This window comes from Lagenorhynchus albirostris, chromosome 19, assembly GCF_949774975.1.
Source record: "Lagenorhynchus albirostris chromosome 19, mLagAlb1.1, whole genome shotgun sequence".
In the NCBI taxonomy this organism is placed as follows: domain Eukaryota; kingdom Metazoa; phylum Chordata; class Mammalia; order Artiodactyla; family Delphinidae; genus Lagenorhynchus; species Lagenorhynchus albirostris.
Window position 1 is genome coordinate 34,787,025 of NC_083113.1, and position 17,885 is coordinate 34,804,909.

The following is a 17,885-nucleotide window of genomic DNA, read 5'->3' on the forward strand; positions in this document are numbered from 1 at the left end:
ATACATTATTTTTTAATTTTTTACATTATTTCCCCTATTATCAAACTCATATTTACTGGGGATTCAATAAATATGTACCATACACATTAATTAATACATGAGATCAACGGAGTTGTTCTCCTCCCAGTTTTTATGGTCTTAATCGTAACACTGAGTTATTTTAGTCTTTAAATTTCTATGTGAATTATACACACATATATACAGAAACATTGAATTTGATTATCTCAGTCACTGGTGCATGAACATTAGTATGTTGAAGAATCACCTGGAGGTATTGTTAAAATTCAAAATTTGGAGCCCTGTACCTGAGATTCTGCTACAGCAACTAAGGGATAGGGCCAGAGAATCTGCAGACGCTCAGAATGAGTCTCATGTCACAGTAACAATGGGAAAAACACAGGTCTATCCTCTTGCCCTATGAATAGGGTACATTCTGGTCCAGGTTTACATGTGTCGATTCAGTGAAATTATCAATAGCACCCCTTTTACCTTCGAGTATACCTGATCTGATGGATACGTATGTAGTCACCTCACTTATGAGTCTATGCATTGCAATACTTAAGACAGCCTAGAGAGCTCTTCTGTTGGCTCCCTCTCTAGGGATCTTGTTTTTCTTTCATAACTTACAGCCGTGCCTGCTTCAGCAGCACATATACTAAAATTGGAACGATACAGAGAAGATTAGCATGGTCCCTGCACAAGGATGACATGCAAATTCGTGAAGCGTTCCATATTTTTTTTTAAGTTTAAATGGTATCATACTCTACCTATTACTTTTTCACTCAACATTTTGTTGTTGAGATTTATACATGAATATTTAATTCTTTTATTTTAACCTCTAAATTCCACTGTACAAAAAAGACCAAACTTTATTTATTCTTACCACTGCAATTAGATTATTTTAATTTTTTGCCAACAGTGCTACAATAAATAACTTTACACATGAAAAAAAAATAATTTACAGCCTGTCTTACTCATCCATCTAGTAAAGTAGGCTTTCTTTCTCACTTTTAAAAATTGTGCATCATCTCAAAACTTACAAACCCAAGGGACTGTTTTATGTTACTTTCTCAGTGGAATAGGAAAACCAGCTCACTTCATTCCCTTAATATGATGCTCATATTTCCACAATGGAGATAGTCTAGCCTAGAGCTTTAATGTAAATGTGATTATTATGAAAAAATTATACATTTGGGCATAGGAATATCTTTCCTGTGCAAATAACCCCAGGAGGCCAGTCCAGAAATCTTGGTGGATAATTCTATTAGAAGCTCTCATCAGAAGCTCTATACTCAGTTCTCACCTGAGTGCAGTCACAACTTCAGCTCAGTCCTAAAGGTACCTGCTTCTTAAAGATGTGTTAGGGAAGTCTATTTAGCCATGAGTTCATACTTGGAAAATGTAAATAAGTCTCTTGGATAAGAGGTTGTGTAAATTAGGTAATGAGGTTGCAAGACTTCACATTCTAGGATCATCCGGCTTGGGTTTGAAGTCCTGTTCTACCATTTACTGGCTGTGTGAAGTTGGGCAAATTATATTCTCTCGGTCTTACTATCCTCATCAGTAAATGGGGATGATAACAGTATAATAGGGCGTTGTCAGGATTAAAGAAAATAAGTCTTATCACAGACTGTCTCGTTGCCATTACAACCTCTTTTTGGCTCACCTCTGATTCCAACCAAAGCTTTGCTGGATGATTTTGATTCATACTGATCACATCCCACCTCAAGTGTTGCTTACCTTCCTGTGTTTTGCCCCAAGGCCTTCTCCAAACCTTGGGAGTCCCCTCAGTTCAAGTGCAAGGGCAGCCCAGAAGTGCAGAGGAGATAATCTTTAACCAGTGGGAGCTGGAAGGCAGTGGATAAATGCCCGAGCCTCCTGTTGTTCGGAAGGACAATTATGGAGGTAATTTTGCATGCTTCTTAGAAGTCTTGGCAAGGTCAAGACCTTGTTGCTAAAATCAGAGATCTATATAGAAGATTCTTACTAGGTTTTGCTCCTTCCTCATCTCATTTCCCTCATTTGCTCACTCCTCTTTCCAAGGATTGACCCCCACTCCAAAAAAAAACTTCTCGCCCCCTTCCCCCTCCCCCAATCCTAGTCTTAAACTCCAGGAAAATCAAAATAAGTTATATAAAGCACTGAGCATTGTTTTGGCACATAATAAACTCCAATGAAAGTTAGCTACTACTACTAATCATAATAAAAATGACAATATCTTTTGCCCTGCAGGGTGAGCTAGAGATCTGTATAATATAAAGGAATCTGATTATTTTTTGAAATAGAATTGAGATAAAAATTTTTTTTACCCCAAAAGCTCATACACTCTGTAGTCTTCATTTTACCAAGATAAATATCTATTGTTTTCTACTTTCTACCTCACAGTAATGTTCTAAGAATCTAGAATCCTAGAATGAGTGCTTTTACTTAGTTTTTTCATCCCCCAGGCAGAGGAAAGGAAACCACTTAAATTCAGGGGAGTAGTCTGTATTGAACACCTGTTAATCTTTTTATATTTTACTGCTGTTTCCACAGAATGAGAGTGTTTTCATTACCGCCCCCGGCAAATGTTGTTATTTGTTGAACATCCACTTGTCCTTGTATCTAGAGATGTAGGCCATCGTTGACTTTTTTTGTCTAATCACTTTGCAGAAATTCTTGTGGGTATTCTGAAGCTGAGACCATCTTTTCAGCTCATCCTAAACATATAGATTTCATTCTGTGTCACAAGAGATTACAAGAGGAGTTTAGAGATACTTCCTAACCAGTTCTTCAAGTAAAGAAGATTCTGGAAATGTATGGCGCTCAGAAGTGTGCATTATTTATTTATTTATTTTTAAATAAGTTTATTTATTTATTTTTGGCTGTGTTAAGTCTTCATTTCTGTGTGAGGGCTTTCTCCAGTTGCGGTGAGCGGGGGCCACTGTTCATCGCAGTGCGCAGGCCTCTCACTGTTGCGGCCTCTTCTGTTGCGGAGCACAGGCTCCAGACGTGCAGGCTCAGTATTTGTGGCTCGCGGGCCCAGCCGCTCCGCGGCATGTGGGATCTTCCCAGACCAGGGCTCGAACCCATGTCCCCTGCATTGGCAGGCAGATTCTTAACCACTGTGCCACCAGGGAAGCCCCAGAAGTGTGCATTATTATTGTGGAAAGACTATTTCTAACACTCTATTCCTCTCCAAATTTTCAGTCTCCTAAACTTTTTCCTGGTTGAAGATAACAAGTTCTGATTGGTCTTTGATGGAGTGAAAGATAGACTGTCTCAACTTTGTTTACCAAACCATTTCTTTTTTTAAATGTTTCTTTTCTTCAAAATAATAAGGAAAATGTGTCTGTTTTCTTTGTCGGCTTTTATTATTAAAAGTTGTTTGTATGAATCCCAGTCCGTCAGTGCTACTCACAACTAGGTTAGATGTCTCTGTCTGGTATAATACTTTGTATTTATTCAGTCACAGTCAAGAAGATTGCCTCTATTGTCTTCCTTCCTGAATTGCAAGCTCCTTGAAGAGAAATCTTTTCTTAGTAACTAGTTCCTGACACATAAAGGAGCTTCTTGAATCTTTGGTTTCATTTCCATATTATATTTACTTCAGTTCCACAAATTCCATTATACAGCTTCTCACTGTGACACAAGTACAAGAATTAAATAGAAAATTCTATAATCTGGTTACTTATGCCGATTGTAGAAATCATGTCATTTGGAGAAGACATATTTTCCATTTAGTATAAATGATAGAAATGCGTATTATGAAAAAGAAGATTATCAAATTTATAACCGGTTGGTAATAACTGTTGTTTGTATGATACTTTAAGCATCACAAGTAATCTAAAAGATGAGAATAGGTAACATCTAGTGGCAGCTCTGTTCTGGGCATTGTGCTAATAAGAAACACTTTGCATACATTCTTTTGTTTGTAATTCAGTGATTCTATGAACTAAGTGCTATGTTGAGGTTAAGTATTGACTTGCCAAAGTTAACATAGCCTGTAAAAGATGGATCTGGGATTCCAACCAAGGTTTGTCTGACTCCAGGATCTATAGATTAACTTTGACATAATCTGACTTACTTCCTATCTATTATCTCATCTCATTCTTACTGCCCAGAAGCTATTAGTTTCCCTCTTTTAGGGTCAGGGTAACTGAGATTCAGGAAAGTTCAGGGCTTAGCCTTAGGCTTCCATACTGGAAAGGGCAGAATAGTAGTCAATTTGTCTCGTTTTTCTCTCCTATCCTATCACCTCCCTACACCCTTTGATATATATCCTATTTAAAACCTTAAGGGTTCAGCTGCTACCCATTTGAACTACACATGCTTTTTCTACCAAAATAAAATTCTGTTGGGGATTGTCTTAGAACGGTTTCCCTAGAAAGCAGAGCCTGGGGCACAAGCTATGTGCTGATATTTTATCGAGGAGAACAGTTTTTAGGAAGCAGGAGTGAGATGAAAAAGGAAATTAAGTGGGAAAGGAGAAAAGGCAAATATAAAGGGATCCATCACCTAGCTGGTTAAAGCTTTGTGAAAGTGGGGCTGATTGCTTATTCTCATGAGATGTCTTCCAAATGTCTATATATACGTTTTTTTCTGTTTCAATAGTCAGGAGGGAGAAAGGAAAAAGAATGTATTCATGGATTCTTATCTCCCATTTCCAAAGTTTTCCCCATTGTGTGTCAACTGGGTTATTCTCAGCCCTTCTGCAGCAGCTCTCCTAGGGAGTTACCAGGAAAGCTGAATTCTGACACAACGGAAGTATCCATGTAGCAAGCCAGAATATATGAGGTAATCCATGGTCGATCTCTACCTGGTCACCTGCAGTTTAAAAGTCAGTGGACCCCTAAGGGACCAGCCAGGGCACCTGCACAGGCACTAAGCTAGTTCTCACGAGCAACAAGGAAACCTATAGTTTGTGTGTTAAGATGCGAAAGGCATGGTGCTATCACATCGTGCTTGCACAGCACATTATCACAATTCCAAAACATTCTGCAGTGTGTGACAGGAAGAAGTGCCAGCAGGTTGAAAAGAATCCAGAATTCTAGAAGCACTAGGGGTCTCCTCAAGAGAAAGACTTCTCTTCTCTTCCCAGGAATAAATTACAGTTTTCCTGAATATCTGAAAGCAGTGTTGGGGGTTACCCTTGAAAGCCCAGGCTGGGTTTGGTCAAATAAGTTCATGGGCACATTTACAAATTAAATCCAAGTTGTTTTGAACTTTTATCTAGTAACAGTCCAGTCTACACAGGTACTCAGCATTCTTGTCATATAATAGTATCTCCACACACCTATGTTCTCAGATGTCCAATAGGAGACAGGCTTCTCCACCCCTGGTAGACCTCACTGTATCTCACTGCACATGCCCATGAGTTCATGAAGACACAGCCCCTGCCAGAGGATGGCTACTGAATTTAACAACCCTCCCTGCACAGAAGATGAAAACCTCCCTCCCCCCACCCAGCGCTTATTAGAATGCAGTTGTTGCCAGGCAGTCTTCCTTAGAAGGTCATCCAAAGCATCAAGCAGAAAACTGTGGCTGATAGAACAGACTCCATTGGCTAAAGCACAGGTTCCAACTTACCCCATTGTCATGCTGGGAAATACCTAAACCTGAATCAGGTTGGAGGACCTTTGAGTTAGAAGATGGGAGAACCTCCTGATACTAATTTATGTGATGGTCTTAGGTACTTCATGGGGGTGAGTCCATACTGAGGAAGAGAATGAGACGGAAATTTGGTCCCATGACAAAGCATCATTCAGCAGAAGGAGGAGGGATTTGCTCCATCTCTGTCCTCTTGGACTGTTTGAGTCCTAGATGAACTGGCTGGTAAACAAAGTGAACACTAAATCAGCTATCTGCGTTTACTTTTCATTGGGTGCTGTCAAAACTTGCATGGGTCACAAGGGTCAGGAAGTGGTACATGTAGCATCCCAATGGCAATATTCACTGTATGATGAGCAAGAACAGAAATTCTGGCAGCAACTGTGGAAGCATCATAGTGGAGTTATCTGCCATGTTCCCAACATGTGATATTGGCATCACTGACCCAGACATTAGTGTCCTTGGTCTCCAGTATCAGCAACCTGGGTCCAGGCGTTAGCAGCCTTAGTAACATCAGCAGCTACAGTGAAGCCTCAGCAGGCGTGAACAGCTGGAGGTGTACTTTTGTTAAGGGAAGTAAGGGTTCTAGAGGCAGACAGCCATAGTATAGGCTTGCGAGTGTGCTTTTCTATATTCTTGAAGGGCAGGTGAACTGGCTGTGGGGGAGTGTTGACTGTGCCTGACACACACTTTAATGGTGATGGTGCTGGGGCCATTTCAGAACCTCTCAGTTGCCTAGGAAAATTTGCTCTACACCCTCTAGGAGGCAGGGGATGGACTAGTCCAGGGGTCTGCACACGTTTTCTGTAAGGGGCCAGATAGTAAATATTGTAGGCTTGGCAAGCCTTACCATCTCTGTTACAGCTGTGCACTTCTGCCATTGTAGCACAAATGCAGTCATAGAAAATACATAAAAAGATGAGCATGACTGTGTTCCAATAAAACTTTATTTACAAAAACAGGTCATGGGCCTGTTTAGGCCCCGGCGTTGTAGTTTGCTGATCCCTAGACTAGTTAAAGAAAACATCAGCACAGTTAGACCAAAGTAGAAGCTTCTTTTTATCCCTTATTTATAACAGACCAGAAAACAAACACCGCTTCTAATATCTTGCCATTTCTTTCTCTGCCATTAACATTTTATTTTGACTTTATAACTCTTTAACTGCATGAAACATTAATGTAAGACAGTAAAGTATAGTGATGTATTCATTATTTTTTATTACCTGGAGGATGAACGAAAACGCAGTGTACTCACCAGCTGCCATAGTCAACTGATAAAATTATATGTTCTCTGTTCATTGATCAGTATATAAAATGGTATAAGAAATATATATTCCATTATGTTACAAGCATAAAGTGTGAAACTCATAATTGTTTATAACACTAAATCCCAATTCATTCTGCAAGAGATATAAGGCAAGTGAATAACTGAAAAATCATGTCCTAGGCGTAATATAATCTTCAGCATTATGTCCAATATGCACATTAAGTAAAGTGAATACAAGCCACAAAATGTAACATCAAGGGAATAGTCTTGCACAAGTTGACTTGAATAATTAAATATACCCCCCTTCCTATAGTAGGTAGGGTGGGTATTCATCTGTAGAGGAATATGGGATGCTTCAGGTATCACTAGAATAGGGGTTTCAGAGATATATGTTTGCAATGCATCAGTGTATACATATTTATACACACATACATCACATGCTTACTGTGTACATACATGTACATGCACATATACACAGATATACACATACGCATTTTTCAAGCTCTGTTGATTTAATCTTATTTTATTTAGGCTCAGGCAGTCTACAAAAAGAAGAGAGCTTAGACATCAGCATCCACTTTATTTTCACTTGATCGCTCTGCCGATCCAAGGGACCCTATAACTGAGAATGGTTTATTCAAGACACTAATGCCAAATCTAAAGAAAAAAAAATGATACAAATGAATTTATTTACAAAACAGAAACAGACTCACAGACTTAGAGAAGGAACTTATGGTTACTGGGGGGAAGAGTGGGAGGCAGGGATAGATTGGGAGTTTGGGATTGACATGTACACACTGCTATATTTAAAATGGATTACCAAAAAGGACGTACTCTATAGCACAGAGAACTCTGCTCAATACTCTGTAATAACCTTAATAGGAAAATAATTTGAAAAAGAATAGATACACATATATGTATAACCGAATCACTTTGCTGTATACCTGAAACTAACTCAACACTGTTAATCAACTATACTCCAATAAAAAAAAGACACTAACTAATGCCAATTGAGTTGGGACTCAAAACACCCTCTTCTCCATTCCTGCTACCACACTCTGCCTTAATGCCTTGAGCTCTCCTCATCTCCACCTCTAGTCAATAACTCTTTTCCCTGCAGGAAATCTCTTTTTAGTTTACTGCTCTTTTCATTATATGGAGACTTTCTTCATTATTTTTTTATTTCAGGCTTGTGTGGGCTTCATATCTTATTGGTCATTAGGAATGCAGTAATGCAGTCAGTTTTAAAAGATTTATGGTTTTTCAGCACTGAAACACATTTCCTGCTATTCTGCTGTTATGCCCTTTAGATATTTATAAGGATTCTAAGATAGCACATGAGCTGTTAATAAATATCACCATTTACAAATACTTAATTAGGTGATTCAAGGTCTGCTGAATATTGTAAAACAAAAAAAATTGTGGAAATAAATTAGCCGAGGCTGATAGTTCTCATGCTTAATTCCTGATTTAAAGTGATTTTATTCATTGAAATGATCTCATTATTTTCATGGATTGACTTTGTAATGTTATATCAATACTTTTAAATTTATAAAATAAATATGCATTAATAAAATATAACTTTTATCAGCTTCCCCAAATGTGTTTACCATAAAATTTTTTATTTTAAAAAGTTTCTTGTAGGGCTTCCCTGGTGGCACAGTGGTTGAGAGTCCGCCTGCCGATGCAGGGGACACAGGTTTGTGCCCCGGTCCGGGAAGATCCCACATGCTGCGGAGCGGCTGGGCCCATGAGCCATGGCCGCTGAGCCTGCGGGTCTGGAGCCTGTGCTCCGCAATGGGAGAGGCCACAGCAGTGAGAGGCCTGCGTACCGCAAAAAAAAAAAAAAAAAGTTTCTTGCTACTTAAAACCAAAGTAAAAATCAGTGAAACAATAAGATAAATATAATGTTAGAATTGGGGTGTTGATAGGTGATTGTGCCATATGCTGAGATATTTGAGCAAACTAGGTGCAAGAAAAGAACTTGAGAAATAAATAGTTCTAAGACTAGTTTTCTGAAACAGAGAAAGAGCCTCTGGAAACTCCCATAGAAACTCATCCATGGGTCCCTGTTATATAAAATAGCAAAAAACAGACCCTCTCTATCAGAGCTGGAGATGAAGCAGTTGCTTTCCCATAAATTTAGTCATCTAACATATTTCTAATGTGTGCCAGGCACTTTTCTAGGTACTGGGTTAAATAAAATAGGTGACTCTTGCCCTTAAGGAGATTACGTTCCAGTGGGAGAAAGCATATGAAAGAAGCATAATATATACAGTATTATTATAAAGATAATATTAATAGCATAATATTATTATAAGATGGAAAAAACAAAGCAGGGTCATCTCTCCAAGAGTGCTAGGCTGGGGAGGGGTGTTTTAGACAGGTTGTTTTGAGTAAGTCTCATGGAGAAGGTGACTGGAAGTTGATGAGGGAATGAGCCACGTGAACTTAAGGAAGAAGATTGTTATGAGCAGGAGTAGCAGCCAGTTCACAGGTGCTGAGGGAGCAGAAGGTAGCCAGTGTGCTGTAGTGGAAAGATTACGGGTGAACATAATAGGCCGTGATTACTTATCTCCCACTACTGTCACAGTACCTGCAATAACTTTCAGACCCATGGTTTTCAAACTACTGCTATAGTCTTAACTACCATTCAATGGATGAAGATACTGAGTCATAGAAGTTAAGCTACTGGCTCAAGGTCACTATTTTGTAGGTATGCCTATTTTGTGGGTATTTTGTAGGAAGCCTTTATAGCAATGCCTTGCTGTTTGGATCTTAAAGTCCTTATTTTGCCCATAAGAAAACATCAAAGAACTTAACTCCCTCATGATTGCACAACTAATGCATGTTAGAGATGGGATTAAAATCCAGGTCTCTGTTTTTAAGATTGATGCTCAGGGCACCTGTACGTAGGGAGAGGGACTCTTGTGAAATTGCCCAATAACACGTAACAAATGTAACTACAAATGGGCAATGTGAGGTTTATTAAATTTCCTAGAGAGGAGAATAGTATTATGAAGGCACAGTTTGTCATGCTAAAGGATCTGAGTTTTTAATGGGGTTCAAATGGGAGAAAAGATCCTTTTAGAATTTGTGGTATGACTTCAGTTAAAGAGAAGAGGATGCAAACTCTTGTCTAAAGTTTCAAGTGCCGGCTGGGTTCCTTAGGCCAGTGATTGTCAACTGGAGGATATTTTGTCCTCCAGGGAAAATTGGAAAAGTCTGGAGACATTTTTGAATGTCATGACTTGGGGTTGGGATGCCACTGGCATCTTGTGGGTAGAACCCAGAGAGGCAGCTAAACATCCTATAATGTACGGGACAACCCAAAGGTATTATTTAGCCCAAGATAACAGCATGCCAACGTTGAGAAACCTTCTTTTAGTACACCTGGGAGAAAAGACGTAATTTGGGAACTAGAGTGTCTGAATTCAGACAGTCTACTATTAGTATTATACTTTTAATCAGGGAGACTGATCTAGTTGATTTGCAAAACTAGAATATTATATAGATTTCTCAGCAGGAAGGATTGTGATTGACTGAAGAATAATGGAAATCTCAAAGCATATAGACATGAGATAAAATTCTGGAGCTGCTACCTGTTTTAGCTGCTGTGTGATTACTTCTGAAATTCTCAGTTTCTTCATCTATAAAATGAGAACTCTAAAAAGATGCACTTTTCATTGTTTGGAGATTTAAAAAAAAACACACATTTTTCACCCGAGTTTGAAACTATTAATAAATGTTAGTTATATTTACTGAACACCTGTTCAAACTGAGCAGATAATACTATTTAATTATGAGAAATGCAGTACAAATCAGTCTCCCTGTTTCCATGAGAAACTGAGAAATATTCTGGGTTAGATGCAGGTTTTATCTGGGTGAAACCAGACTCAATTTTGATATATAGGTGTCACCTGTTTGATGTATGGTCTACTAAATTTCCGGCCCTCCCAAATCTGGTGAGGAAAGAAAAGTATCTCACAGAGAGAATGCAGGCAGTATTTCAAGGATAAAAATCATTTAAAATATTTTTAAGGGCTGGCTGCTAAAAGTTTAAACTTTGCTTTTTTTTTTTTCTTTTCTAGAAAGGGAATTGTAAATTGAAGGGAATTTGCTAAATATGTTACAGCACAACAAATTAAAATCATCTTCATGTCAGAGATCAACATGTAGCAAAAATCAGTGTTAATATTTTGGGTTACAGCTGACTTAGTAGGTGGCTATTTAAGACTTTCTTTGCAAATTCCTCTATGTTAGGTAGGTTGATTTCTCCCTGTTTTTCATTGCTTAAAGCAGAAGTAACAATTCCGACCCCCTGTCACTTAAAGAGGTGGTGCTTTATTACATTTAGCTGAAAGGGCACTGTTGGAGCACGGACAACGTAAGTTAACTGTAATCAAGCTGCTCCAGACGGGCTGTCGTGGACTCCCAGGTTGTTCCTTATCTGCCTAAGCTGCTCCTTGGGACTGTCTGTCCACAGAAATGCTGCTGGAGAAAAGACTCTGGAGTGATCAGCTTTTCGCTGGTTGTATGTCACAGTCTGGGTGATTACTGATTTTCTTTTTATGTGTCCTGTTTTATACATCCAGCAGAATCATGGGCTGTACTTCTCCACTGTTGGGTTAGAGCACTTTCAGTAATTGTTCCTCCAACAACTTGTGAGAAAGAATTACATATAGAGAAGTTAGTTTTTGGTTGGAATTCAAACACAGCCAAGAGATGCTAAAAGATACAATTTCAGTTTAGCCGAGGAATAGGGTCTTAGTGTCAACTTAAGTCCTTGTTTCTTATTTTTAGCTACAAAGAGATATTTAGTTTTCAGTATGAGATCCAGGGCCATGTACTGCTTTACAAGGCTCCAATTCCATGGGCAAAGAGCTCTATGAAGACGTCACGGACATACTCTGCCGCAGGGTCTGCCTTTTTTCCTAACACTTCAGTGATTGTATGATTTAAGAGGCCCTTTTAGTCTTTGTTTTGTTTTGTTTTCAAGATTGTCTCATGGATAGATGTTACAGATATACCTATATTTTATTTATTTTTATTATTATTTTTACATCTTTATTGGAGTATAATTGCTTTACAATGGTGTTAGTTTCTGCTTTATAACAAAGTGAACCAGTTATACATATACACATGTTCCCATATCTCTTCCTTCTTGCATCTCCCTCCCTCCCACCCTCCCTATCCCACCCCTCTAGGTGGTCACAAAGCACCGAGCTATCTCCCTGTGCTATGCGGCTGCTTCCCAGTAGCTATCTATTTTACGTTTGGTAGTGTATATATGTCCATGCCACTCTCTCACTTTGTCACAGCTTACCCTTCCCCCTCCCCATATCCTCAAGTCCATTCTCTAGTAGGTCTGTGTCTTTATTCCCGTCTTACCCCTAGGTTCTTCATGACATTTTTTGTTTTTTATCTTAGATTCCATATATATGTGTTAGCATACGGTATTTGTCTTTCTCTTTCTGACTTACTTCCCTCTGTATGACAGACTCTAGGTCCATCCACCTCACTACAAATAACTCAATTTCATTTCTTTTTATGGCTGAGTAATATTCCATTGTATATATGTGCCACATCTTCTTTATCTATTCATCCGATGATGGACACTTAGGTTGTTTCCATCTCCTGGCTATTGTAAATAGAGCTGCAATGAACATTTTGGTACATGACTCTTTTTGAATTATGGTTTTCTAAGGGTATATGCCCAGTAGTGGGATTGCTGGGTCATATGGTAGTTCTATTTGTAGTTTTTTAAGGAACCTCCATACTGTTCTCCATAGTGGCTGTACCAATTCACATTTCCACCAGCAGTGCAAGAGTGTTCCCTTTTCTCCACACCCTCTCCAGCATTGTTTCTAGATTTTTTGATGATGGCCATTCTGACCGGTGTGAGATGGTATCTCATTGTAGTTTTGATTTGTATTTCTCTAATGATTAATGACGTTGAGCATTATTTCATGTGTTTGTTGGCAATCTATATATCTTATTTAGAGAAATGTCTATTTAGGTCTTCTGCCCATTTTTGGATAACTGGGATCATGCAGTTTGGTAACAACTATTCCAGTTTTAGGCTACAGGATATTTAATATCTATGTAAGAAATCCTCCAACATTCTTAACCAAGAGCTAACTTCCAAGTATAATAATGGGAAACTTTATATTTAATTAAAATACATACTTTCTGGCTAAGGAATAAAGTTCTTTTTCTTTTTTTATATGTTCTAAGATAATATAGATATCACATAATTTTCCCTGTATTCAGTCCATTGTAACTTAACAAAGAGAAACTTTGCCTTTGAATTTGAAGAATACATTTCATCTAGAGATAAACTTTCATAATATATGCTTCGAGCCTAAGAGTTTAATTTATAATTCCCCGTTATGTTCAGCAATTGTCAGAGTGGAAGGCAATAGCAGATGAAAGAGTAAGGGGAGGAGTGTGAAAAACTGACATTGGTATTAGACTTTTAAAATTTTATACAGGTATTTTTGCACAATTGATATTAGAATGTGGTATATATAGGTGGCATTTCAGGTTTCCTTGGAGGCTATACCTTTTAGTGGTGGTGGTGTAAAGAAATTAGTGTAAAATCTGTCTTGACTGAATGGCTATAAAGCCTGCACATCGTATTTTTCAGAGCAGGTTTTAACATGAGAAGAGCTCTTAACCCCATTGTTTGTTTTTCTATGTCAATTAAGTTACTGAATTATAATATAAATACAAAAAAGACATAAATCATAATTTTATAGCTTGAAGAAAATCAATTTCACTCGGTTCAAGAAAGAGAATATTACCAGTACTCTAGAAACACTCATCATGGCACCTTAGTCACTAACCCCTTCTCCTCAAAGAGAACTTCCTTTCTGATTTCTAATACCAGAGATTGGTTTTGTCTATTTTTGAATTTTATATAAATAAAATTTATATAAATAAAATTTATATAAATAACATTTATATAAATAACATTTATATAAATAACATTTATATAAATAAAATCATGAATTATAAACTCATTTGTGTCTGCTTTTCTTTTTGTCTCAACATTTTGTTCATGAGATTCATCCATAGCATTAGTTCATTTATTTTAATTGGTGTATGCTGCATGTAAAAAAATGCTGTAATTGACTTTTTAATTATTTTGTTGTTGTTGACAGATATTCAAGTTGCTTGCAATTTTTGGCTATTATGAACAGTTTTGTTTTCTTTCAGCACTTTACAACCACCAGTATTTCTCTAGAGAAATAGAGCTATTTGTCTTTATTTTACTCTGGTGGGAGAGGTTTTTTTTTCTTATTGCTTGTAAGAATTTATTTTTCCTTTCTATAAATTTTACCAAGGTGTATTAATTGTGTGTGTGTGTGTGTGTGTGTGTGTGTGTGTGTGTATTTGCCCTGCTTGAAGTTTATAGTGCCTGATATCTGTTGCTTGGTAACATTCATCAACTTTGGAAAACTCATTATTTATTTAAAATCTGCACATTTTCTTTCTTTCCCTTTTGGGTCTTCAATTACACATGTGTTAGTCCTTTTCATGTTTCTTTACTCTATTTTATGTATGTTTCATTCCTTTTCACTTTGTGGTTCAGACTGAATAGTCTGACTTATCTTCCAAATCTCCAGTCCTCTCTTCACCTTTGTCCAATCTGCTGTTAAACCCATTCTATTGCCTTCTCAAGATCAATAATTATATGTTTGCATCTAGAATTTCTATTTTATTCTTTAATAGATTCCAGTTCTCTGATCATGTTCTTCATTTTGTTATCTCTTTAAGATATCAATTATTTTAAGTCTGATAACTACAATATCTGATCACTTGTGAATCTCTTACATCAGTTATTTTTTTTCCTCTTACTCCTATCTCTTGGAATTTCTATTAACTTTTCACTGAATGCTGGTTATTGACCATGAAAAATTGAAGAAGTTCTTCATTTACCTACTGGTGAGAATATAAGCAGATCACCATAGTTCAACAAAGGTTGAGCTGTTTCCAGGCTGGATTTGAGTCTCTGGAGGGCCTGATCTTTTGAGAATTTACCCTTACTTCTGGGGTGTAGTCCTCTGGGGTTCCAAACTGAATGCCTGAGGTATTTGTTAGTGCCTTTCTTTTGTTGGGACCTATATGCCAGCTTTATATCCCAATCACAGTTGCTCTGTCAACTCTTCCACCTCTTGGCTTCTGATTTCTGCTAAGCTTTTCTTGACCTGTGCACATACAAATAAGTGGAAACCTCCAGGGAGGAAAATGTGTAGAATTTTGGCTCACCTCAGTGAATTTTTTTTCTCTGTAGTATCTAATCCCTTAAGGCTTGGTGCCTTGATAGTTCTCATGCCTTCAAGAAGATATTAAGTGAGTTCTATCTGCTATAATTAGTCCACCATTACTGGAATTGGACATTCCAGATATCCTTTTGTATCTCATGTCACCACAAACTTCTCTTTCAGTATTAATCAGAATTGCAATTTTACATTTATTTTTATGATACTTTATAATAGTACATCTCTCTCTCAGTAGACTGTAAACTCCAAGAGGGAAGTGTCCATGTGTGTTTTTATGCACCATTGCATCCCAAGTAACTAGCAGAATGCCTGATACAGAGTATGGAATCAAATATTATGTGAATGGATGAATGATTAGGGAACTTTTGAGTATGTAGAAAGAATAGAATAAAACATTAAGCTAAAGTAGCAAGGCGAAAGTAAAATCTTGATCCAGAACAAAAGAACTGAAAAGGTTATCAGGAACATATGAAGTTATTTCATGAGATGGATCTTGGAAAGATGGCTACAGACAGTGGTGGAAAGTGAGAACAATATTTTATTCAAGCCTTTGTGAGAACTTGTAGGCAGAGAGGGAGTCATTAAAGGCTCTGACAACTTAAATATCTGGACCTTAGAATATTTATGAGGAATAAACAAGACATTGCTTTGAAAGTGCCCGTCACAATGCCTAGAAAATATAATAGGTATTCAACTCCAGTGGTTAACGTAGTCCCATTCACAAATAGTGAAAACTAATTTTAAAAATTCTATGTGTTTAGAATTCTCATACTCTATATTTTCAAAGGAGAAAATTAGAGTTGTTGATTATAGAATCTCCTGGAATCTCATATTTGAAAGGGACTTTAGATATTACTGATATAAGATAAAATACTCTGGGAGTATGTTGGTTCCTTGAGGGTTCTAATTAAAAATAAATAAGTGGGAAGGCCTATTTGGCTTGTCAGGTTTTAGAATTACTTTGGATATAGAGAAAAAAATGCATTTGATAACTTTGTTTAAATGAATCAGGAGTGTGCATAATGTTCAGTACAGGATAATACAAGTTAAATATTATGTACACGAATTATTTTTTATATACTAATTACCATTGAACTCCTGCAAGTTAAATCAGAGGTTGGAAAATTATCTCAGTAGCTAAGGAGCATAGTATGTTGTTTTAGGATTGGGCACAAGAATCTTCTTTCTTAATCTGGGAAGGAGGAGATTTATTTGTTTATTCATTCAGTACATGTGCATTGAGTGAGTACTATATACCTGGCTGTGTCTTAAGCACAGGGAATGCAGTTAGGTTGGTGGGGAACTGTGTTTCACCTGAAGCATTAGCAGGCACTCAGATATGTAAGTTGAGTGTGTATAACTGCATGTGGGGGAGATTAGATAACCAGAAATGAAAGTTTGAATGTATTATTTGAATGAAGGGTCCAACAGAACACATTTAATGCCAGGAGCAGCAAGTGTGGCGTATATAGATTCTTGCCTGGATTTCTGCAGGGCCTGAGAATATCATTGTTTTCCAGCAATGTAATTTTTAATGCACATCTCCATAGAATGGTGCAAGGTGGATGGCTGGATTTAAGAACAAATTTCTAATGTCACAGTCAGCAAATGATATAGATACCTCTTCCATGAGGCAGTGTAGCTTAAAGATTAAGAGAAGGTAGGCAACCTGGTGTCAAATCCTGATTTCATCACTTGTTAACTGGATGTCCCTAGACAAGATACTTAACTTCTGCATCCTCATCTGTAAAATGACAGTAAGATAATGATCGCACCTATTGCACAGGGTAGTTGTTAGGCTTGAATGAGATAATGCATGTTAATGCTTTAACAAATAGAAGCTGCTAGTTTTTCTTAGATGTGACTTTATGTCTGATTTATTGGGAATGGAAAACAAAGATAAAAGAAGATGCATGTAAGACAACCTCGCCCTTCCTCATTACCCCAAAAGGCACATTAACAAAACATCACCTTTTCCAATTCCTAGAACTGCCACTTTTTTTTCTGCACTTCAGTTTAGAAGAGGTGTTACTGTTAGAACATCCTTACCAAGATGTTAGTGATCCTTAACAAGCACCATTAGTTGAAACCCCAGCAAGCACAGTGTGTGCAGCAGGGGTCCACGGCAACTCATCAGCTTGCATTGTTTTCAACAGATCTCCAGAGCCAAACAATCTGTGCAGTGGGTCCGTCCTACCCACACACCATTTACAGAAGTGATCTGAGATATTTACAGTAATTACCAGGGGAAAATGTAGACACCTAACAGATCACATGAAGTTGCTATTATTTTCCATTATAGGTTTTTTTTTTGTTTTTTTGTTTGTTTGTTTTTTTTTTTCAGTACGCGGGCCTCTCACTGTTGTGGCCTCTCCCATCGCGGAGCACAGGCTCCGGACGCGCAGGCTCAGCGGCCATGGCTCACGGGCCTAGCCGCTCCGCGGCATGTGGGATCTTCCCGGACCGGGGCACGAACCCGTGTCCCCTGCATCGGCAGGCGGATTCTCAACCACTGCGCTACCAGGGAAGCCCTGTTTTTTTTTAATAAGGTGGCTGGAGAGAATCTTATTGAAAGTGAATAGTCAGAAAATCCAATAAGTTTTTTCTCTTGTTTCTGAAATATTCTCTTGTTATAACCAACAGTCATATCAGTTCCTCTGTGACCAAAAGGGAGAACATAGCTGTTATTTTACAAAGACAGAAAAAAATAATGAACTTTATTTTCCCCTGAGTATAACCTG

The 17,885-nt window shown here is 37.8% G+C and overlaps 1 non-coding gene across 1 annotated transcript; it reads left to right on the forward strand.

Moving 5' to 3' along the window:
- Window positions 1-631: 631 nt before the first annotated feature.
- Window positions 632-738, forward strand: LOC132510544 (U6 spliceosomal RNA). The gene has a single exon (XR_009537348.1). It is a non-coding gene; the product is annotated as a U6 spliceosomal RNA (small nuclear RNA).
- The last annotated feature ends 17,147 nt before the right edge of the window (window positions 739-17,885 follow it).